Genomic DNA, 20,824 nt, shown 5'->3' on the forward strand with positions numbered 1-20,824 from the left:
TTAAGTGGATTTTAAAGGATGCCTGAAAAGGGGACATGTGAGGATATAAGATTGCTAGATAATTTTACAAGATCCCATAATTTTGGGGATTGTGAATGGCAGGATCAGATATTGTGGGTCTGTGTTGGGGGAGTGTCCAGTTAAGGTTCTAGATCAGAACAGTCACATATTCAATAATATTTAGATGAGTTCGGTGTCCAGAGAGTAATTTCACAGGATGCGTGTATTAATTCTAGGGCAGCAATTTGAGCAGCTATATTATAATTATTAAGGTGGGAAAATCCTAGGCTGTTTTGTCATGGTCACGTGATAGTTTACATTTTTGGGTTGTATTTGATATGTGCAAAGAGAGATCATACAAATACTTCTACATACTATACCATTTATTAAAAGTAATGACAGATACAGACAAAGTTATTATTAGAAAATATAACAATAATGCTTAACTAAAGATGATGTTCTGCCGTGGAGTCCTTGCCCACTTTTCATGGCCTGGCCAGCCAGGTTTAGACACAAGCCTAATGGCAACTCTGATGTGAGACTGAGATCTTACAAGTTTTGGCTGTGGTAATATTGGATTTGAATGTAAGTAAATGGCCAATCCATCCCCCTTGGAGCAGTATGACCTTCTAAGGAAAATGGCACATTCCTGAAAGGAGCTTAGTAGGCTGGTTTGTCCATAGTCAATCTACAATCGCATTCCTATAGCCTAAAGTCAGCAAAGCTAACCTGGATATTGGAGGCTTAGGATTCATTAGTGAGCCACCATATTAATAAGTAGTGATGGGCCGAACACCCTCCTGTTCAGTTTGTGGTCGAACATTCGAACCTAACGAAAATACAACCGCAAACTTCGAACAGGGTCAATTCACTAAGCGGTATTTTACTGCATCCAAGTATGCGGTAAGATAACGCACAGCTACTAAAATCCCAGATGAGTTATATTATTAAGTCATGCGGTATTTTAGTAGTGAAAACATTCTTTAATGTTCAGAAGCCCAACACCCAGAGCACCTTGTCCCCATGTTGATGGGGGCAAGGGCCTCTTACCCACAACCCTGGCTGGTGGTTGTGTGGGTCTGCGGGCTGGGGGCTTATCGGGATCTGGAAACCTCCTTTAACAAGAAGGCCCCCAGATCCCGCCCCCCCCCATGTGAATGGGTATGGGGTACATACAGGGGCGGACTGACCATTTGGAAACTCGGGCACTGCCCGAGGGCCCGGGGTTAGTAGGGGGCCCCATGAGATGCCCCTGGTACCTTTTTCATAGACTTTTTTGAGTTTGGGCAAGGACCCAGGAGCCCCATGATCCTCTATTGCCTGAGGGCCCCTTGAGTTGTCAGTCCGCCCCTGGGTACATAGTACCGCTACTCATTCACAAAAAAAAGTGTAGTGTCAAAAATGGCAGTAGACAGTCTTTGACAAGTCCTTTATTAAAAACAAACAAAAAAAAGTCCCCAGAAGTAGATACAACATCAGTCATGAGGCCCGCCACCACTACTGACCCGAAAAAGAAAAAAAAAAAGGTTCCCGCCGTCTGACAGCTGTGTGGGCCTGACAGTTCCTAAATACTGTGATGACATCACAAGGGGGGAGGGTCACCTGGTTAACATCATCTGGTGGCCCCGCCCCTTTTGACATCATCATGTGCTGTGCAGGTGCATTGCTGTGGCCGAATCACAATGCATTGTCAGGGTGCAGTGCTTTATGGAGCGCAGTGGGCAAACAGCCCACCGATCGCCCATACTGTTCGTGTGTTCACCAAAAACACAGGAATGGACAATGTTCGAGTCAAACTTATGTTTGACTCAAACATCAAGCCCAACTCTATTATTAAGGAAATATGTAAAATGCAATTTCCCCATCACGTCACCCTGGCTCACAAATATCATCCAGTAATGCCTCCAACTGTACATAAACATGTCAACAATGGAGAGAAAGCACTTAATTACAGTAAACAGAAAGTACTAAATCTAAATGTGCTCTTCCACCCCCTGGTTAAATTTACCTTAAAGGGTAACTTCACTATCGTGAGGAAAAAATTAACAAATGAAAAAAAAAAAAAAGAAAACAACAAATATATATATATATATATATATATATATATACTGTATATATATATATATATATATATTCCTTTTTTTTATATTTATATTGTACACAATTGTGACATATGTATTTGGATGTTATTAAAAATGACCTTTCCTTTTCAATCTGCAGTGCTGTAGTTTTCTGTAAAATGCCATGCTATATGGCTACCTGGAGAACACCCCCCAGAAATGCCATTTCCTGCTTGTGTGATTGGCTGATTGCTTTCAGTTTCATAAAGATTTTATTGTACACAAAGCATATGAGTACAGAGTAATATTCTTCACAGAACAATAGCCATGTCAAATGTGTACAAGTTAGTAGAATTATTGAGCAATAAACATTCTAATCAAAAACAGCTCAAAATGAGAGATGAGACAAAGCTCTGATATGAATAAACAGTAAGGTAAGAACGCAGGAACCAAACTTTAGATGTACATACTATTCAGACCTTCACTTAAAAAATAGCTAGCTTCAAAGAAAATCAAATGGCAAAAATCATTTTGGAGGGATCGTACAGTAATCTGATCATTAGTACACAGCATTCAACAGCTGGTCACAACAGTTCATGTGACAATATCCAAAGGAATGAGAATGAAAATATTTCTCGTACGATAACAGCGCAAACAATTTTTGTTTAATCAGTACAGCATTTGTCCAAAAAAAAATCGAGAGACCATGCATGCTGAGAAACAAAAGAATACATTACAATGTAATACAATACATTACATCACTTTTGAAGTTGTATTCTGTCTTCCAAGAATTTTCGTAACTTTAGTAACCTCTTCATTTTTGATATGAGACTAGCATGCAACAAAAAACAAATGATAAATCTTCCGATTATCGGATCTTGTGGCAATAGAAACATAGAAAAGTGATGGCAGAAAAAGACTGAGTGGTCCATTGAGTCTGCCCTTTTCTTTTTTGTGTGTGTGTTTGTTTTTTTTATTTTTGTTTCTTTTTTTTGGGGGGGGGTTGTTTTGGGGTTTTTTTTAGTTAACTTTTATGTCTAAGTATAGATCTATGCTTGTCCTAAGCATGTTATGTTTGAAGCTATTTACTGTTGACTGGCTCACTACTTCTGCTGGAAATGTATTCCATGCATCAACTACTCTTTTAGTAAAATAGTGCTTTCTGAGATTAGTTTTGATATTTCCTCCAGTTAGTTTAAGGTCATGTCCCCGTGTTCTTGATTTTGATTTTGTGTTAAAAATACTGCACTCCTGAACCTTATAGGGTGGGAGGGCAATAGATGCAGGAGAAAACTCTAGAGTTGCATCCTTTCACTGCATGAATATATCTCTCTTTAAAATATGGACGCTTCACTAATTTGTGTGTGAGCCGTGCGCAGAAGCCATACAAATCTTCTCTGTATCATTCAAATTTTAGTATATAGTATGTTCTGTCGAAGCAAAGACTGGCTGACTGATTTTCCTAGAAGTCTGCACTAAGATACAAATCAAATTTTGGGCATCCCCTGCAACAAAAATGTCATTTTTGGTGAGATAATTCCAAAGGAAAATAATGTATAAAGGGATGCAGACCTTGCCAATTTCCACATTAGAGCCCTGCAGGTGCAACAGCTGACTGATAATTATAAAACCTCTCCCATTCTCCTTCACTCTGTACAAAGACACAGACAAACAAATAGCTGTTTCTTCGGAATAACAAAAGGTAGGAATCTGCTACACTTTTTTTTAAAACCTAGATATACTGCTGCATGATTTAGCATTTCCAGGTGGGGGCGTGCGTTTCATTGGCTGCTGGAGATGTCAATCACTGGGTCCTTGCCAGCGATTCATGGCCGGGACTCAGTGATCGGCGAAGAAGCTGACATGGAAAAGATCTGTTTGTAAACAACACAGGTCTTTCTCCTGTTAGCAGAGACATGCTGCTTTCTATCTCTCTGCAAAACAGAGAGATAGAAAGCAGCTCGTCCCCCAGTAAAACAGCACACAGTAAGTACGAAACAGCACACTGTTAACCCTTTGATCGCCAACCCCTTCCTGCTCAGTGTCATTAGTACAGTGATCAGTGCTTTTTATTAGCACTCATCACTGTATTTGTGTCACTGTAGATGTCACTGGCAGTTAGTCAGTTCCCACCCAGTGTCAGTTAGTGTCAGAATGCCTGCCACGGTCCCGCTATAAGTCGCTGATCACCATTACTAGTATAAAAAAAATAAATAAAAATGCCACTATATATATGGCCATTTGTAGATGCTATAACTTTCACGAAAACCAATTAATATACACTTTTTGAGATTTGTTTTACCGAAGACGTGTAGCAGAATACATTTTGGTCTAAATTTATGAAGAAATTGTGTTTCTTTAGTTTTTTTTATTGGATATGTTTTATAGCAAAAAGTAAAAATTAATTTCATGTATAGCATTGCATGATCACGCAACTGTCATTTAAAGTAACACAATTGTCAGTTAAAGTAACACAGCTCCATATCACAAAAAAAATTGCCTGGTAATGAAGGGGGGTAAATCTTCTGGAGAGCAAGTGGTTAAATGAAAACTGGGGATCTAAAGTGTCTCTATCTAAAGTGTAGATATCTACTTTCCCTATCTGATTTCCTGAATCAAAAAATCTCATTCGGCTGGGTTGAAAAATATAAAAAATATCCAAACAGTGTTGCCAGTCCCCTAAGTAAAATTTAATGACAAGACGTCCACAATTTACAAACGGCACCAATTTTTTGACTGACAAAAAATCATGGCATTTACTGAAAGAACCACATTATTTGCAGACACTTCTAAAAAGTACATACAATGGATGTTTTAAGTGCAAAACAGTGCAAATATCAAAATTTAAGCTATAAACATATAGCTAGTGCTATTAGCATTGTGCTTGAGCTATAAGAAAAGTCAAAAAAGCATATTTCTCCATTTCCATGAAGGTCAGGTTAATATAACCCAGCATTTTGGACACCTGCATCCAGCTGGAGAGACTTTCCTTCAATTTCAGTCCAAACAAAATTGAGGAAGCCACCAGGAGCAATAGAATAAAGGACCCCTCTATTTCTGTTCTGGATTTGATGAAATGGTAAACGGCAACTGGAGGGTAAATCTCCCCAGCTGGAGCACAGACACATCATTAAAAACTGACATAGTTAGCAAAGAGACAGTAGAAATGGTTAGGGGCTGCGGACATGGCACAGGAGATGGTTAGGGGCTGCGGACATGGCACAGGAGATGGTTAGAGGCTGCGGACATGCTACAGGAGATGGTTAGGCTGCGGACATGGTACAGGAGATGGTTCGGCTGCGGTCATGGTACAGGAGATGTTTAGGCTGTGGTCATGATACAGGAGATGGTTAGGCTGCGGACATGGTACAGGAGACAGTTAGGCTGCGGACATGGTACAGTGGATGTTTAGGCTGTGCTCATGGTAAAGGAGATGTTTAGGCTGCGGTCATGGTACAGGAGATGGTTAGGCTGCAGACATAATACAGAAGATGGTTAGGCTGCGGACATGGTACAGTGGATGGTTAGGATGTGGTCATGGTACAGGAGATGGTTATACTATGAACATGGTACAGGAGATAGTTAGGCTGCGGACATGGTACAGGAGACGGTTAAGCTGCAGACAGGAGAATAGAGACAGTTAGGCTGCAGACACACATGATACCATTAAAATCTCACCAGAACACTGCCTGTGCCTGCCTTGCCCATGGCGCGCCTCCTCTCCTTTTCACTGCAGCATGTAGTTTCTTCAGACAGTCCCCCACCCTCAGTGGATGAGGATAGTCCAACATGTTGATTTGTTTTATGTATTTTGGATACAGGGTTGCCAACTGTCCGTAAATTTACAGTCTGTAAATTTTAACCATTTACGAGCTGTCTTTTAATGTCTGTTTATGGAACAACAACCGTCCTTAAAGATACTAATTTTATAAAGGTGTATACTTGTGAGCTGCTATGGTGTAAAAAAGGTGCTTTCGGTTAATTAAAATAAAGTGGTGCATCAACACATAAAACACATACTCAAAACATTGTGTGAAAATTAGACAAAATAAAATAATGTGTGTGTTGCGCTCCTCAAAATATTGTTTGGTAATATATAATATAATATATTATGACGTATGTTTGAGATAAATTAAATAAATAAATAAAATAAATATAATCTCATAATGCTGTAATGTGGATAAAGTAAAAACGTGCCCAGTGCTATAATTAATATAAAAATAAATAACTAAAAATAATGTGTATAATAATGATAAAATGTGCCACAAATCAAGTAAACAAAGAGAAACCTCTTTGATCAATAATGAATATGTGCAAAAAAATTTATGCATGTGCAAAAAATGCAAATATTGCCCTAAACAATGAGAAATATATATATAATGAAATGCAATACTCAATTAATTATTAATAAATAATACTAAAAAACGTGCAAATCATATATGGTTATCACTCCACTTGTACCACCTGAGACGGTGATTAGGATTACGTGCTCCTAATTCTTATTTAGGCTGAAATATAAACGTCCCAATCTATGTAGATATATGAAAAGTCTAAAGTGATAGTAGACTGTGATGTTGCTTTCCTTCCACTAGATGGCCTCCCAGTTCCTTCCGAGTATGAGGGATGAGTGGATAGATATAGGTATCTCCCCTCGTGTGGTTTTGGGTCTGTCTCCTATTTCCTCTTCCTCCCCTTTGCTCCTCCGATTTAGGCCATGAAAAAGAAGAGAAATCCCCACATGGTGCTTATATCCTTTAAACAGGTTTTAATGTGTCTCCTGACAATTGCACACTCACATTGCCAAAGATCAATACAAAGCGTTTTTTTAAAATTATGTGCCCGCGCACAAAGACAGTACTCGCCGTTCCTCTGATGTTGGCGTCGTGACGTCAGAGCCCCTCCCCTACGCGTTACGCCACAGGGTCACGTGGCTTCCTCAGGGGGATGTGATACGACGCCATGACGCTGTCGCCCTTATATAGGCCATTTCAGCGCCATTTTCCCGGAGTCCGCACGGAGGCGGCCATCTCTATGGGGCCAAATACTTGTTAATAGTCCTGCGATATATACATATCCAGGACATATTGCTTATATTATGTTATCAAAATTTACACCCTTTTACTCTGACTTGATGTCACTAGTGCTGTAATCGGGCCGGGCACCATCAAATACAATAACTATATAAACAAAATCCTTTAATTAAACATATAAATAATCATGGCACTTGTAGTGCCACCATTTAAATTTAAAAAAGTTTTTATTCAGTACTTTTAAAATATAACTGCAAGAAGGAACTAATTAGATAGATTATAGGGGAAAATTAATAATGTGAATAATTATGTGTGAATGTTTTTATTAAAAAATTAGCAATGAAAGTAAAAATAAAAATAGAAATAAGATAAAATAAAATAAAATAAATTAAAAATAAAAATAAAAATAATAATAAAATTAAAATAATAAAAATAAAAATAATAGAAATAATAAAAATAAAAATAAAATTAAAATAAAAATAAAATAAAAAGAAATATAAATAAAAATAAAAATAAATATAAACCATAAAAATAATAAAAATAAAAATAAAAATAAAAATAAATATAAACCATAAAAATAATAAAAATTAAAATTAAAATAAAAATAAAAATGAAAATAAAAATAAATATAAATATAAAAATAAAAATAAAAATGAAAATAAAAGTAAAAATAAATATACAATAAAATAAAATAAAATAAAAATAAAAATAAAATAGAATAAAATAAAATGAAATAAAATTGAAAGAAAAATAAAAATTTGATCCCCTTACTATTTGGTCATTCAGTCCTGTCACAATACATATGTGGATATTATACTATGTTTTTATAGTTTAATTATATTTCACTCTACATATGGAAAATATGTGATGTCAGAAGATATTTTTATATTTCAAGTTGATCTAAAAAAAGCCATTACCATCAATTGCACCACTCTTAACTAAAGTTACTGCCGCAATGACGTTGTAACTGTATGTGCATGTCCGCCCACATAAAAATAGATATGTGCGTGGACATGAACACACAGCCGTCCCGGCATACTATTAATATTATGTATCTATCTAAGTCTCCTGAAGTGATGTACTCTTCATTAATAATTACTGATGAAACAGGATAAGTCAAATTCCTTATTCAGGCCTTTTGGATCCAAACAATCCATTTCATATATCCATTTTGACTCCTTCTTACTAATCTCTCTAATTATATTGTCCCCTCTCCAATGTTTAATGTGCCTTTCTATTCCCCAGAATTGTAAATGGGAAGCATCTGAGTTATGGAATAAGCGGAAATGTTGTGATACGTGATGATACTTGTAACCTCTGTTTATGTTGTATACATGTTCTTTAATCCTTTCTTTCAAAGCTCTTTTGGTTCTGCCTATATATATGAGATTACAAGGGCATCTTAAAGCGTAAATGACTCCTCTCGTATCACACGAAATGAATTGTTTGATCTTATATTCTTTGTTGTTATTGGTATTACTGAATGTATATCTTCGCCTGGGGTTATTACGAACCCTACTGCAGCTGTAGCAACGTCCACATGTGTAAAAACCTACACCCTGAAATAAACTGGTAATCTTAGAATGGGGAGGTTCCAAAATATTTTTTACTAGTCTGTCTCTCAGATTTGGTGCTTTCTTGTATATATATTTCGGTTTATCAGGTATTATGTCTTTTAGATGTTTATCTAGCTTTAGAACTTTCCAGTGTTTGGAAATGATTTTTATTTTTATTTATATTTCTTTTTATTTTATTTTTATTTTAATTTTATTTTTATTTTTATTTTTATTATTTCTATTATTTTTATTTTTATTATTTTAATTTTATTATTATTTTTATTTTTATTTTTAATTTATTTTATTTTATTTTATCTTATTTCTATTTTTATTTTTACTTTCATTGCTAATTTTTTAATAAAAACATTCACACATAATTATTCACATTATTAATTTTCCCCTATAATCTATCTAATTAGTTCCTTCTTGCAGTTATATTTTAAAAGTACTGAATAAAAACTTTTTTAAATTTAAATGGTGGCACTACAAGTGCCATGATTATTTATATGTTTAATTAAAGGATTTTGTTTATATAGTTATTGTATTTGATGGTGCCCGGCCCGATTACAGCACTAGTGACATCAAGTCAGAGTAAAAGGGTGTAAATTTTGATAACATAATATAAGCAATATGTCCTGGATATGTATATATCGCAGGACTATTAACAAGTATTTGGCCCCATAGAGATGGCCGCCTCCGTGCGGACTCCGGGAAAATGGCGCTGAAATGGCCTATATAAGGGCGACAGCGTCATGGCGTCGTATCACATCCCCCTGAGGAAGCCACGTGACCCTGTGGCGTAACGCGTAGGGGAGGGGCTCTGACGTCACGACGCCAACATCAGAGGAACGGCGAGTACTGTCTTTGTGCGCGGGCACATAATTTTAAAAAAACGCTTTGTATTGATCTTTGGCAATGTGAGTGTGCAATTGTCAGGAGACACATTAAAACCTGTTTAAAGGATATAAGCACCATGTGGGGATTTCTCTTCTTTTTCATGGCCTAAATCGGAGGAGCAAAGGGGAGGAAGAGGAAATAGGAGACAGACCCAAAACCACACGAGGGGAGATACCTATATCTATCCACTCATCCCTCATACTCGGAAGGAACTGGGAGGCCATCTAGTGGAAGGAAAGCAACATCACAGTCTACTATCACTTTAGACTTTTCATATATCTACATAGATTGGGACGTTTATATTTCAGCCTAAATAAGAATTAGGAGCACGTAATCCTAATCACCGTCTCAGGTGGTACAAGTGGAGTGATAACCATATATGATTTGCACGTTTTTTAGTATTATTTATTAATAATTAATTGAGTATTGCATTTCATTATATATATATTTCTCATTGTTTAGGGCAATATTTGCATTTTTTGCACATGCATAAATTTTTTTGCACATATTCATTATTGATCAAAGAGGTTTCTCTTTGTTTACTTGATTTGTGGCACATTTTATCATTATTATACACATTATTTTTAGTTATTTATTTTTATATTAATTATAGCACTGGGCACGTTTTTACTTTATCCACATTACAGCATTATGAGATTATATTTATTTTATTTATTTATTTAATTTATCTCAAACATACGTCATAATATATTATATTATATATTACCAAACAATATTTTGAGGAGCGCAACACATACATTATTTTATTTTGTCTAATTTTCACACAATGTTTTGAGTATGTGTTTTATGTGTTGATGCACCACTTTATTTTAATTAACCGAAAGCACCTTTTTTACACCATAGCAGCTCACAAGTATACACCTTTATAAAATTAGTATCTTTAAGGACGGTTGTTGTTCCATAAACAGACATTAAAAGACAGCTCGTAAATGGTTAAAATTTACAGACTGTAAATTTACGGACAGTTGGCAACCCTGTATCCAAAATACATAAAACAAATCAACATGTTGGACTACCAAAGCACCAAACTTTTCCTTTCAAGAATTCGAAAGCACAGGACCAGATATGAACATCAGACTTTCCTTTTCAATAGTTCAGAAGCATAGAAGCTTGTCAAAGTTCTCCATATCTAGTGATGGACAGCAGAGTCTTAGACATCCAATGATCAGATTGCAGCTGCAGCACAGCAATTGCAACGCTGTTGAACTCAAAGAACTGTAATACAAAGTCCATTTCATCCTCTGGACTATTGCAGTTCATGAGACATAGATGTGCAGGCGCTTAACCATACTGACAAATAGAACTTTTGCTTATTTGTACAGACAGTTCAGGTACTTGACCATTCTTTAAATAATGTAGGGTATTTTGCATTGTACAGGGTATTGTAAGACCATATAAGATGGATTCCAAGTAAAGCAAGTGGGTTGGCCAAGCAAAGTTATAATTTTATCTTAGCTGTTGAAGGGAATGAGTCAGGATTAAGTTGAGAGCTTTGGACTTCATTGACCCTGAGGTTTGATATACTGTAATTGCAAACTTTGAAATTAGGAAGAGCAGCATAAAGGGAAGAAATATGCATTACTGTAAATTATGCTTTAGTAAACATCATACATTTGTGATGGTCCCCAGTGATTTCTAAATCCCTAATATCCAAGATGGCTACAGCTAACGGTTCTAAAGCTAATCTAAATAATAGCGTGGACAGGGGACAGCCCTGCCTGGTACTACATCTAATTGGGAAAGATTTGGAAGTGAATCCAGCATAGATTATCATAGCTGTTGGTTGAGTGTATAGGGCTTTTACTCAGGTTAAAAAGCTGTCTCCTAGGTTCCACCTTTGAAGGAAGAAAACAAATATTGTCATGGAAGCGTATGGAAAACATCCAAAGAAGGTAACAGGGATTCCACTTAGTGAGTTTTAGCTAAATGGATGAATTGAATTGCAAGATGTACATTATTACTGGCCCCTCTCATTGTAACTAAGTCCACTTAGTCTTTGTGAACAAGGAGGAACAGGCAGGAGTTCAGCCTAGTTGCTATATTTACTAAATGTTTTATGTCTGTGTTCATGAGTGATATTGGTCTATGGTTAGTATGGATCAACATTTGCTTGGGGATCATGACAATATTTGCTTTGAGTGACTCAGGAAGGTAAGTATGACCCTTTTAAAGACAGTTAAAAATGGATGTTAAAAGTGGGATGAGGACACCCAAGTTAAGGCTTTTGATAGCCAGGCGAATTTCTTCTTTTCTGATGTCCACGTTAATTGAGGATAGACATTGCACAGGAGCACATGGAAGCCTAATATTGTTAAAGAATTCCTTAGGAAAGGAGTTTGGGTCGTAATTAAGTTTAGAGAGATAGTGCATACATTCTGCTAATATATCTGGGGGCTGCTATCTGCTAGTTAGTACGTGTCATCTGGTTCTGAGAGCTATTGGTTTGTGGTGTGAGGGGACGTGATGTAAGTATTTGGTGAGCATAGTGCCCAGTTTGTTGCTGTGGGTGTTGATTTTTTTACCTGTCCAGTGTAATTTCTTCTCAGCAATATCAGAGAGGCATAGGTTTTGTTCTGTTTTTATCAAGGTGGAGTCGAGTAGAGGGGGAGAGGTTGATTTTCTGTAACTCACAGGAGTGTTCCAATTCCACTAGTTTTATCCTATGTTTATCCATTTAGCGGTTTCTTTGGGAAGCAAATTGTTTTAAATAACCCCTTGTGACCGCCTTGCAAGCATCTCAAAATATGTGGGTACACTGTAGAGTGTTGATTGTGTTGAAAATAGTCAGTTGCAATTGTGCAACTGTGGGTAATAATTAGCGTTCATGCGAATGGTGTAGAAAACGCATTAGAAATGCCCCTGTTGTCAAATAGAAAATAAAAATTAAGGAGACACTTCTATGGAAGTAGCCAGAGTGAAATTAAAACATGTAATAGCAATTAAAGGGATGTTTCATAAAAATTGCAGGAAAATATGTATTTTACATATGTATTTTAAAAGTTTTGCATGTTTTTTCTTTATACTCTACAGTCTCATAAAGTGTGTTTGGCCTGGTGATATCAATAAATGCCATTTGTCACAACCTCTCTTTATTCCAAATCAACTGACACAAATACACTGCTAGTTTAATTTATAAAGGTGCTTATCTCACACTTTCTCAACAACGTACCTGTTCTTACACATTTTCTGCATTTGCTCTGACCCAGGCAATTGTACAGTATAATTAATCTGATTCTATGTACAACAACTTTAAAGCACGACTTTATTTAAAAGAATGTATTAAGCAGTTAGGCCACTATTGTTCTTACTTTTTGCCTTGCTATAAATAATCAACATATTAAAAAGAGACAACGTGCATGTAGTCTGTTTTAATTTATTTTGTTGTATGCATGTCATTAGAAATGATGCAGTGCACTTTTTTCAATGCTCAAAGCATGCCGTTATGAACATTAATTTGTTTGGATTACATATTCGATTTATTTTTACTTGCTTTCATAGCACTTGTCACTTACAGTTTCATAGTTAGTCAGGCGGAGAAAGGACACAAATGCCTCTAGTTCAATCAATAGAAAAAATAAATACATAGAAAACTTCCATATTTAAAACCCCATATCCACAGTTGATTATTTATTATTATTTTATAAAAGGTGGAATATACCTTTAATTACTATCCATAACTCTGTGTTTATACATATATTATTGTCTTGACTGAGGGCCCAGTGTGACAATAAAATGCTGCATCTTGCAGTTCTTTTTTACTTTCTTGTAAGTAAATAAAAAAACTTTAGGTGGTTGTAAAGGTTGAAGGCTATTTTACCTTAATGCATTGGCTTAGACACAGCAGCAGAATCCATTGGCCGGGCTGAGTAGTGGCTCTATGTGTCTTATGGAGGCATAGAGCAGGGCTCAGGAGCGAGTATGCACCAGTGCTCCCATAGCAAGCAGCTTGGTCTAGGGGGAGGCACCAGGAGCATCAGCAGGCGATCCGAGAAGGCCCGGATTCTTTCTTGGATACACATAATATAACTGGTTACTAACATTTATAGATAAAGTTAATCCAGGGAATATCCGATTGCCTCTCAGGGGATCAGGAAATAATTTTTTCCCCTGCAGAAGCAAATTGGATCATGCTTTGCAGGGGTTTTTTTTGCTTTCCTCTTGATCAACTGTGGGTATAGAATTTTATAACTTTTTTTTTTCTTAATGGTTGAACTGGATGGACTTTTTTCAGCCAGACCAACTATGTAACTATTTAACTATTGCACAGAGCAGGTAAGTATGACATGTTTGTTAAAAAAAAAACAAAAACCTTTAATATACCTTTAAACAAACTTTAAACTTTGATTATTGCTCAAAACCATATTTTTCCTAGTTGTAGCATTTCATTTTACCAAAGTTCAAACAAAACAACTGCTGTCTGCTACTCATTGAACCTAAGTAAGTTCCCTGTTAATGTCCTAGCACGTGTTAAACACAAGGCACTGTGGGACGAATCTGGCCTGCCAGGCCATTTTATGGAGCCCTCTTACCACTACTTCTTCTCCACCTCCACCTTGTCTCAGCAGTCGGCAGCAGAGAGGAGAACAGAACTCCTCCACCAGATCCTGCGCTACTCCGTACAGTCACAGAGAGGCTCATCTCTGCGCTCCCCATCTCAGTAGTTGGCAGCAGAGAGGATTGAACTCTCCTCTCTGTGCAGCTGCAGCACTCCCCATCTTCACCCCCCCCACCCCCCCGGTCTCAGCATTCAGCAGACTCCAACAGCTGACTCCAGCCCTCCTCTGGTCTTCCTCCAGACCCTGCACTTTCTGTTTACCAGCTCCGCCCCCAGCTTCTTCCCAGCAGCAGCACAAGGTAAGGGGGTACACTGTGATGTAAGGGAGGGTGGTGAACTCTTGAATTCTGATAGTGGGGGGAATCTTGAAATCTGATGTAGGGGGGGGGGTGCTTTGGACATCTGCTTATAATTACTATGAAAATAATTATATTCTATGCCAGTTGAAAAGGAGGGTCGCACACCGCTGGTATCATCCACAAGAAACTTTATTGATTGGAGACTGCGCAGACAGAGCACCTTGGAAGAACCATGTACTGACTGAGCATCCTCCAATAACGTTTCTTGTGGGTGGTACCAGCGGTGTGCAATCCACCTACTCAACTGGCATCATCTGTTACAGGAGTGTGAGCATGCTCTGTGCTGGTCTGCACCTGACCTTCAGAGCTGAAGTCTTTTAAGTTTTACTAAAACTAGCAATAATTGAATGCAGAGGCAATTATTTCATAAAGGGTAAACACATTTATATTGTCTTACAGCTATAACTGGCTCTTTGGGGGTCAATCAATTTTTGTACCTTTTCAGTGTTATGTCAGCAGTCAGTCTTTTTGCCCTGCAGCAAGCTCTAATAACAGAGAGAATGAAAGGGAGAAAGCCCAGAGCATCAGTCAGCTCATCTATAAAAAGGCCTGCTGGGATTAATAATGAGGTTTAATTGGTAAGACATGGGCCTAGGAATAGAGGCTTTATCCCACTCCTGGGCTCCAGAACCCAAACCAGATTTCATTTAGATCTGAGAAAATTTATTGCTTTCATATCGGACACAAATCCTGTAGCAATGTGTAGGTAAGAAACCAAGGTGACACATATATGCCATTCACAATCCTACCAGCCAGTGCCTCACATGTTCTAAGAACAGTCAAATGTATTTGATTCAAATTTAAAAGTACATGCATAGTGAGACAAACATGTAGCCGGTCATTGCTGACCTCAGTCTAAAAAATGCTAGTTACATCATTGTCTATAGTCTCCTCTTCCCATGCTCATCTCCAGGACTTCAATCCTCTGGCACTCTCTACCTCAGTCTGTCTGGCTATTTCATATTCTTGCTGCTTCTAGGCGATCCCTAATAACTCATCTCTCTCCAACTAACTGATCTTTTATCACTTCCATCAGTTCATCCCCCACAGTTGTAACCTTTTGTACCACTTGTCCCACCCTATTAGATTGTAAGCTCTTATGAGCAGGGCCCTCTTAACCCTCTTGTATTTTCTTGTATTGTAACTGTACTGTCTCCCTTTATATTGTAAAGCACAATGCAAACTGTTGGTGCTATATACATCCTGTATAATAATAAGAATAATACGTTTCATGACTTTGAGTCATACATCTGGTTCAAGCATTCTAGTAAACTCAGACTGAAGTCAGAACTCCTGGTTCGCATACTTATTAGAGGTCAGTGATGCAAAAAGGATTGAAGTCATTAGATCAGCATAGAGACCAGGCAACCAGCATTTTAAAAGGAAAAATCCTCAATGGTAGTATGCCTGTTCCCTCAGTAAAGGTTTATCTAAACTGACCATTGGCCACAGCTTACCTTCAGTCTCCCCCGCACACACTAGAGCAGGGGTGTCCAAACTTTTTTCAAAGAGGGCCAGATTGGATGAAGTGAACATGGTGGAGGGCCGAACATTTTTCCAAACATTCTTTGAACCATTACAATTAAATGCAAATAAATTATTTTATGCCAAGTAAATTGCAAACGACATACTTTTCATTTCATAACATTAAGATCAACTGACAGCTGAGTTTTCACAATGTATTGAAAATAAATTTAAAAAAAACTTACCTGCACTAATGTGAAGGGTGAAAAAGGTAGCTGGAGTCTCTGCTCAGCAGTCGGGAGGGGAAGAGAAACACACTTCACGCTGGAAGCCCGGCCCTGACGTCACCGCCCTCTGTCGCTCCCAGCACGGCGCAGTCACGCATGCGCACTGCTCTCAAGCAGAAGACTGTCTGCAACAGAAGGGAGGGCCGTGCGACAGCCGCATTTACACAGACCAGGGAGAACGCGCCGCAGTCAGGCATGCGCACTGCCCTCTGCTCTCAAGCAGAAGACTGTCTGCCATAGAAGGGAGGGCCGTGGGAGGGCCACATTACACAGAGCAGGGAGGGCTGTTGGAGGGCCGTATTAAACCGACCCCCGGGCCGTAAATGGCCCGCGGGCCGGACTTTGGACATGCCTGCACTAGAGCTTAGAGGGTAAGTCGTACAAAATATATGTGACAAGAGGCTGAAGGTTTAAACAGAAATAGTGTAAAATGATAGAATATACACAACACAGATTTAGGGTAACTTGTATTGGCTCTTTACTTTATCACACTGTATCTTCAGTGTTCCCTGGATAGCTACCTGAGTTCACAAACTGTTTGCTTGTAAATACTCTTTCTGCCAATATATAATGGGACTTCTTATCTTGCAACAGAGCTAACTCCCCTGGCAGTGCTCTAATTGTGATGGAGTAATAGTCTGCCAAAAACTCCAATGCACACAATAGATGTTTTCTGTGAAAGTGATCTGTCTGTGTGTGTCTGTACATACTCAATACTTCTGATTTTAGAAGGATGATGATACTGATGATGCCAATGGGTATTTTCTGACATCCGTATACACTCACCGGCCACTTTATTGGGTACACCTTGCTAGTCCCGGGTTGGCTCCCCTCTTGCCTTCATGACATAGATTCAACAAAGTGTTGGAAACATTCCTCAGATATTTTGGTCCATATTTACATAAGTTACTGTTGCCTTTCTATCATCTGGAACCAGGCTGCCCATTTTCTTCTGATGTCTGACATCAATAAGGCATTTTCGTCCACACAACTGCCACTAACTGGATATTTTCTTTTTTTCTCTGTAAACCCTAGAGATGGTTGTGTGTGAAAATCCCGGTGGATCAGCAGTTTTTGAAATACTCAGACCAACCCATCTGGCACCAACAACCATGCGACGTTCAATGTCACTTAAATCCCCTTTTATCCCCTTTCTTATTCTCGGTTTGAACTACAGCAAGTTGTCTTCACTACATCTAGATGCCTAAATGCATGCAGTTGCTGCCATGTGATTGGGTGATTAGCAATTTGTGTTTCCAAGCAATTGAACAGGTCTACCTAATAAAGTGGCTGGTGATTGTACATCCCCTAGCTGATTGTTCTAGAGACCTTGATCTGTTAGGTAGGGTAGGTTTTTGATGACCAATAAAAAAATTATCTCCCTTTGAGTGTTTCTGCAGATCACAGAAATTTTTACTTCTATCTAATGAAAGGAAATACAGTATATCTATGTGCCTTTTGTTAAACTGTAGCATTGTGTGTCTATTAGATGGTTTCTTGAGATATATATTGCCAGTTAAAACGTTCTTCCTTCTTTTCAGATTAGGAATTGCTAAATAAACTCTGCCCAGTGGTAATGGTAATAAAAACAGTCTTGCAGGTTCTCTTCTAGATTTACTAAAGGTGAAGAATCAACATACATCCTTTACAACCATGGCATTGCATAGTTCTATTTTGGAGTCAATTCTGAGAAAAAAAGGAAATATCTATAAGTGGCATTAAACCCCAAAAGAAAAAGTTATATTAGTGGCTGTGGGGTGTACATGCAGGGGCGTACATGCAGGTATCGAAAATGTGATCCGGCCCTTGCTCCAGGGGGCCGGTGTGGCTCCCCTGTACACCTGGATCAGAAGGGCGGCAGGGGCGGTATATAGAAGAACCAATGTGACAGGAGTAAATGGCCACAGGATCAGTGGGAAGGGCCCCAGCTGGGGATCAGGGGAGTCCTTTGTGGTTTCTTGCACTGGGGCCCCTGAAGGTTCTAGTTACGCCTATGGTGTCTGTATTAGTTCTTTTACCTATTACTGTGGCTAGTAAATCTGTTGTTTTTCAACTTCCTTTAACAAATTAAACTGTCCATTAAAAGTAGTAGTAATGGGGTTGAGACAAACCATTTAACATTGACAACCGTGCGTACGGTCAGATTTTACTCACTTAGGGCTGGTTCACACTATATAAAGTGACAGATGTATTACCACATTGTAAAACATTGACATGTCCATATATGGTCAATGATGTGACCGGATGACCCCCCCCCCCCCGTATGATATTATTGCCCTTTTAAAGACATGTCCATACGTAGTAAATTATGTCACCAGGTGACTCCACCCCCATGCAAATTAATTGGCTTGAGGGAAACAATGTGTCATTAGGTGCTGGGCAAGCGACAGGTGCAGTTGGGTGTCAGGGTGTGGTATTTTCATTTTTTCGTGCAGGTGAGTGGCCATCATAATTGATGTGGATCTACAATACTAGACAATGTGATTGATGATGGATCTACATGAGGGACTTTTTGTTTAAGTGGTTGTAAACCCTAACCTAGTAAAGTGAGTGGCCTCAGGTGATACACAGAGATTAACCAAATCCTCCTACATGTGATGAACCTGCCTATCTACAGTCTTTTCTTACCTACATCTGTCAAAGTGCTTCATTTTAAAAGCTTGTCTGAGAGTTCAGATAAAAGGGGGCAGAATGCTGAAATTACACTCTGCAGAGCTCAGTAAGAAGAGCTCTGATAGCTGATTGGATGGAAGAGACACCAGCACACACACAGCACATAGGAACAGAGGTGAGGCTATCAATCTGCTGAAGCTTCCTCCCCATCACCATTTTTCTCTTGGTGTCAGGAAAACTTGTCAGAAGTGATTCATGCTGATCACAGAGGAAGGAAGCAGCAGACAGAATTGACATTTAGTTCACTTAACTGAAACAAGCACATGCTATAGAGGGATATGCTGTGTTCATATCTCATGTCTGAGGTTTGCAACCACACTAAATAAAAGACTTGTCAGAAACTGTGTTGTGTATATTTACAATTGTCATTTGTTTGGTGAATGAGTATGAGGTACCCCATACCCATTCACATGGGTGAGCCAGGATCCACAGCCTGGGTTGTGGGGAAGAGGACCTTGTCCTCACCCTCATGTTGAGGGCATGTGGCCTGGTATGGTTGCCCCTCTTTCTTTGTTTGCCAGACTACATACTCAAATAAGGGTCTGGTATGAATTTGGGTAGGAAGGGACTTCACGACCTGCACGTCGTTTTCTTTCAATTTAATGTCAGCTGTTTTTTTAACAATCTGCTGTCAGCAGGGATGAGTCATGGTTGATAGGATGCCAGTGAGTGCTAGCTTCTTAGTGCCCAATAACTCATCCCTACTACCGACAACAGGGATGGGTAATTGTGGGTGCCAACTCTTAACAATTAACATAAAAACAGATGGAAAAACAGATGCAAGAATGGATGACATACATTTATATATGCTTATATCCATTTAAGTCCACTCCCATTTCTAAATGGAACAAAAATCGAGATTTGTTCTGTTTAAAAAAAGGACCTGAATGGACATGGATGATCATTTGTTTACATCCGTTTGCCCATAGAAATGCATTGCTGTCCATTTTTAATCCGTCATCAGTCCCTTGTGCTGCTGGTTGTGGTATTAGCTGAAATCTTCACTCTCTGATCCCCCCTCCTTACCCTCACCACCGTTATCTTCCAGTGCGGTGAGGGTTAATAGAGCTGACAGACCTGTGACACTCATTAAGAGTGCTTGCTATGCCCATCCTTTCTGCCCACCTCCTCCTTTCATAGAAACTGTACTATAGCTTTTATGAATTAAAAGCAATCTATGAATGGAGGATAGGCAAATTAATGAAAGTTCCGCCTCCTCCATTAATAAATCACATTTACTCCCTTGAATTATGTGACACGTATTCATAATGCTCTGTGATTATGCACTGCTGTGTCACACATTTTACAGAGCCTGCTTTCTGAACTACAGGAGGCGTTTTATAAGGCGGAGTCAGTACAGAAATCACTGGTACCATGGGACATGTAGACCTTAGAAACAGAAAGTAAACAGCAGAGGAGAGGCTGCAAAGCATACAGGGAATATAGGAAGTTGTGGAAAGAGATGCCCAGCAGGAAGGCAGAGCTCACAGCATGAAAGGAGAATTTTCAAGTAATTGTATATTGGATTGACAAATATAACATTTGTTTGTACTGTTATTACAATTCTGATGTATTACCCAGTTCACGACTGTCCGCCTGCAATGAACTGTGTCCGTTGTAGGCAATGCTATGTACAGGTACGTCGCTGCCTACTTCTGAGTTTCAGGAGTGTGTGACTCCCCCCCCCCCCAGCACCTGCTGTGATTGTACACAGTGGGAGCCAGTCAGCAAGTCCCGGCCAATGATTCACGGTTTGGACCTGCTGATTGGCTGTGTACAATCACATCCCAGAGCTCTGTTCTCGTTATCAGCACAGAGCTCTGTACAGAGGGAGCAATCTGTCAGTTTTGCAGGGATGAGAAACTTAGAGATTGTTTAGTAAAAGCAGCACACTTTACATGCATTACACATAATTAGGCAAT

At 38.6% G+C, this 20,824-nt stretch overlaps 1 protein-coding gene and 1 pseudogene across 1 annotated transcript in view; one reads left to right on the top strand and one right to left on the bottom strand.

Annotated features, from left to right (window-relative positions):
- Positions 1–20,824, top strand: part of LOC149451115 (carbonic anhydrase-related protein 10-like) — a 595,254-nt gene that overhangs the window by 368,786 nt on the left and 205,644 nt on the right. The window lies entirely within an intron of this gene.
- On the bottom strand, positions 3,395–3,507 carry LOC149451116 (U6 spliceosomal RNA; annotated as a pseudogene).

This window comes from Staurois parvus, unplaced genomic scaffold (assembly GCF_062004578.1).
Source record: "Staurois parvus isolate SC_StPar_1 unplaced genomic scaffold, SC_StPar_1.0 ptg000548l, whole genome shotgun sequence".
Taxonomy (NCBI): domain Eukaryota; kingdom Metazoa; phylum Chordata; class Amphibia; order Anura; family Ranidae; genus Staurois; species Staurois parvus.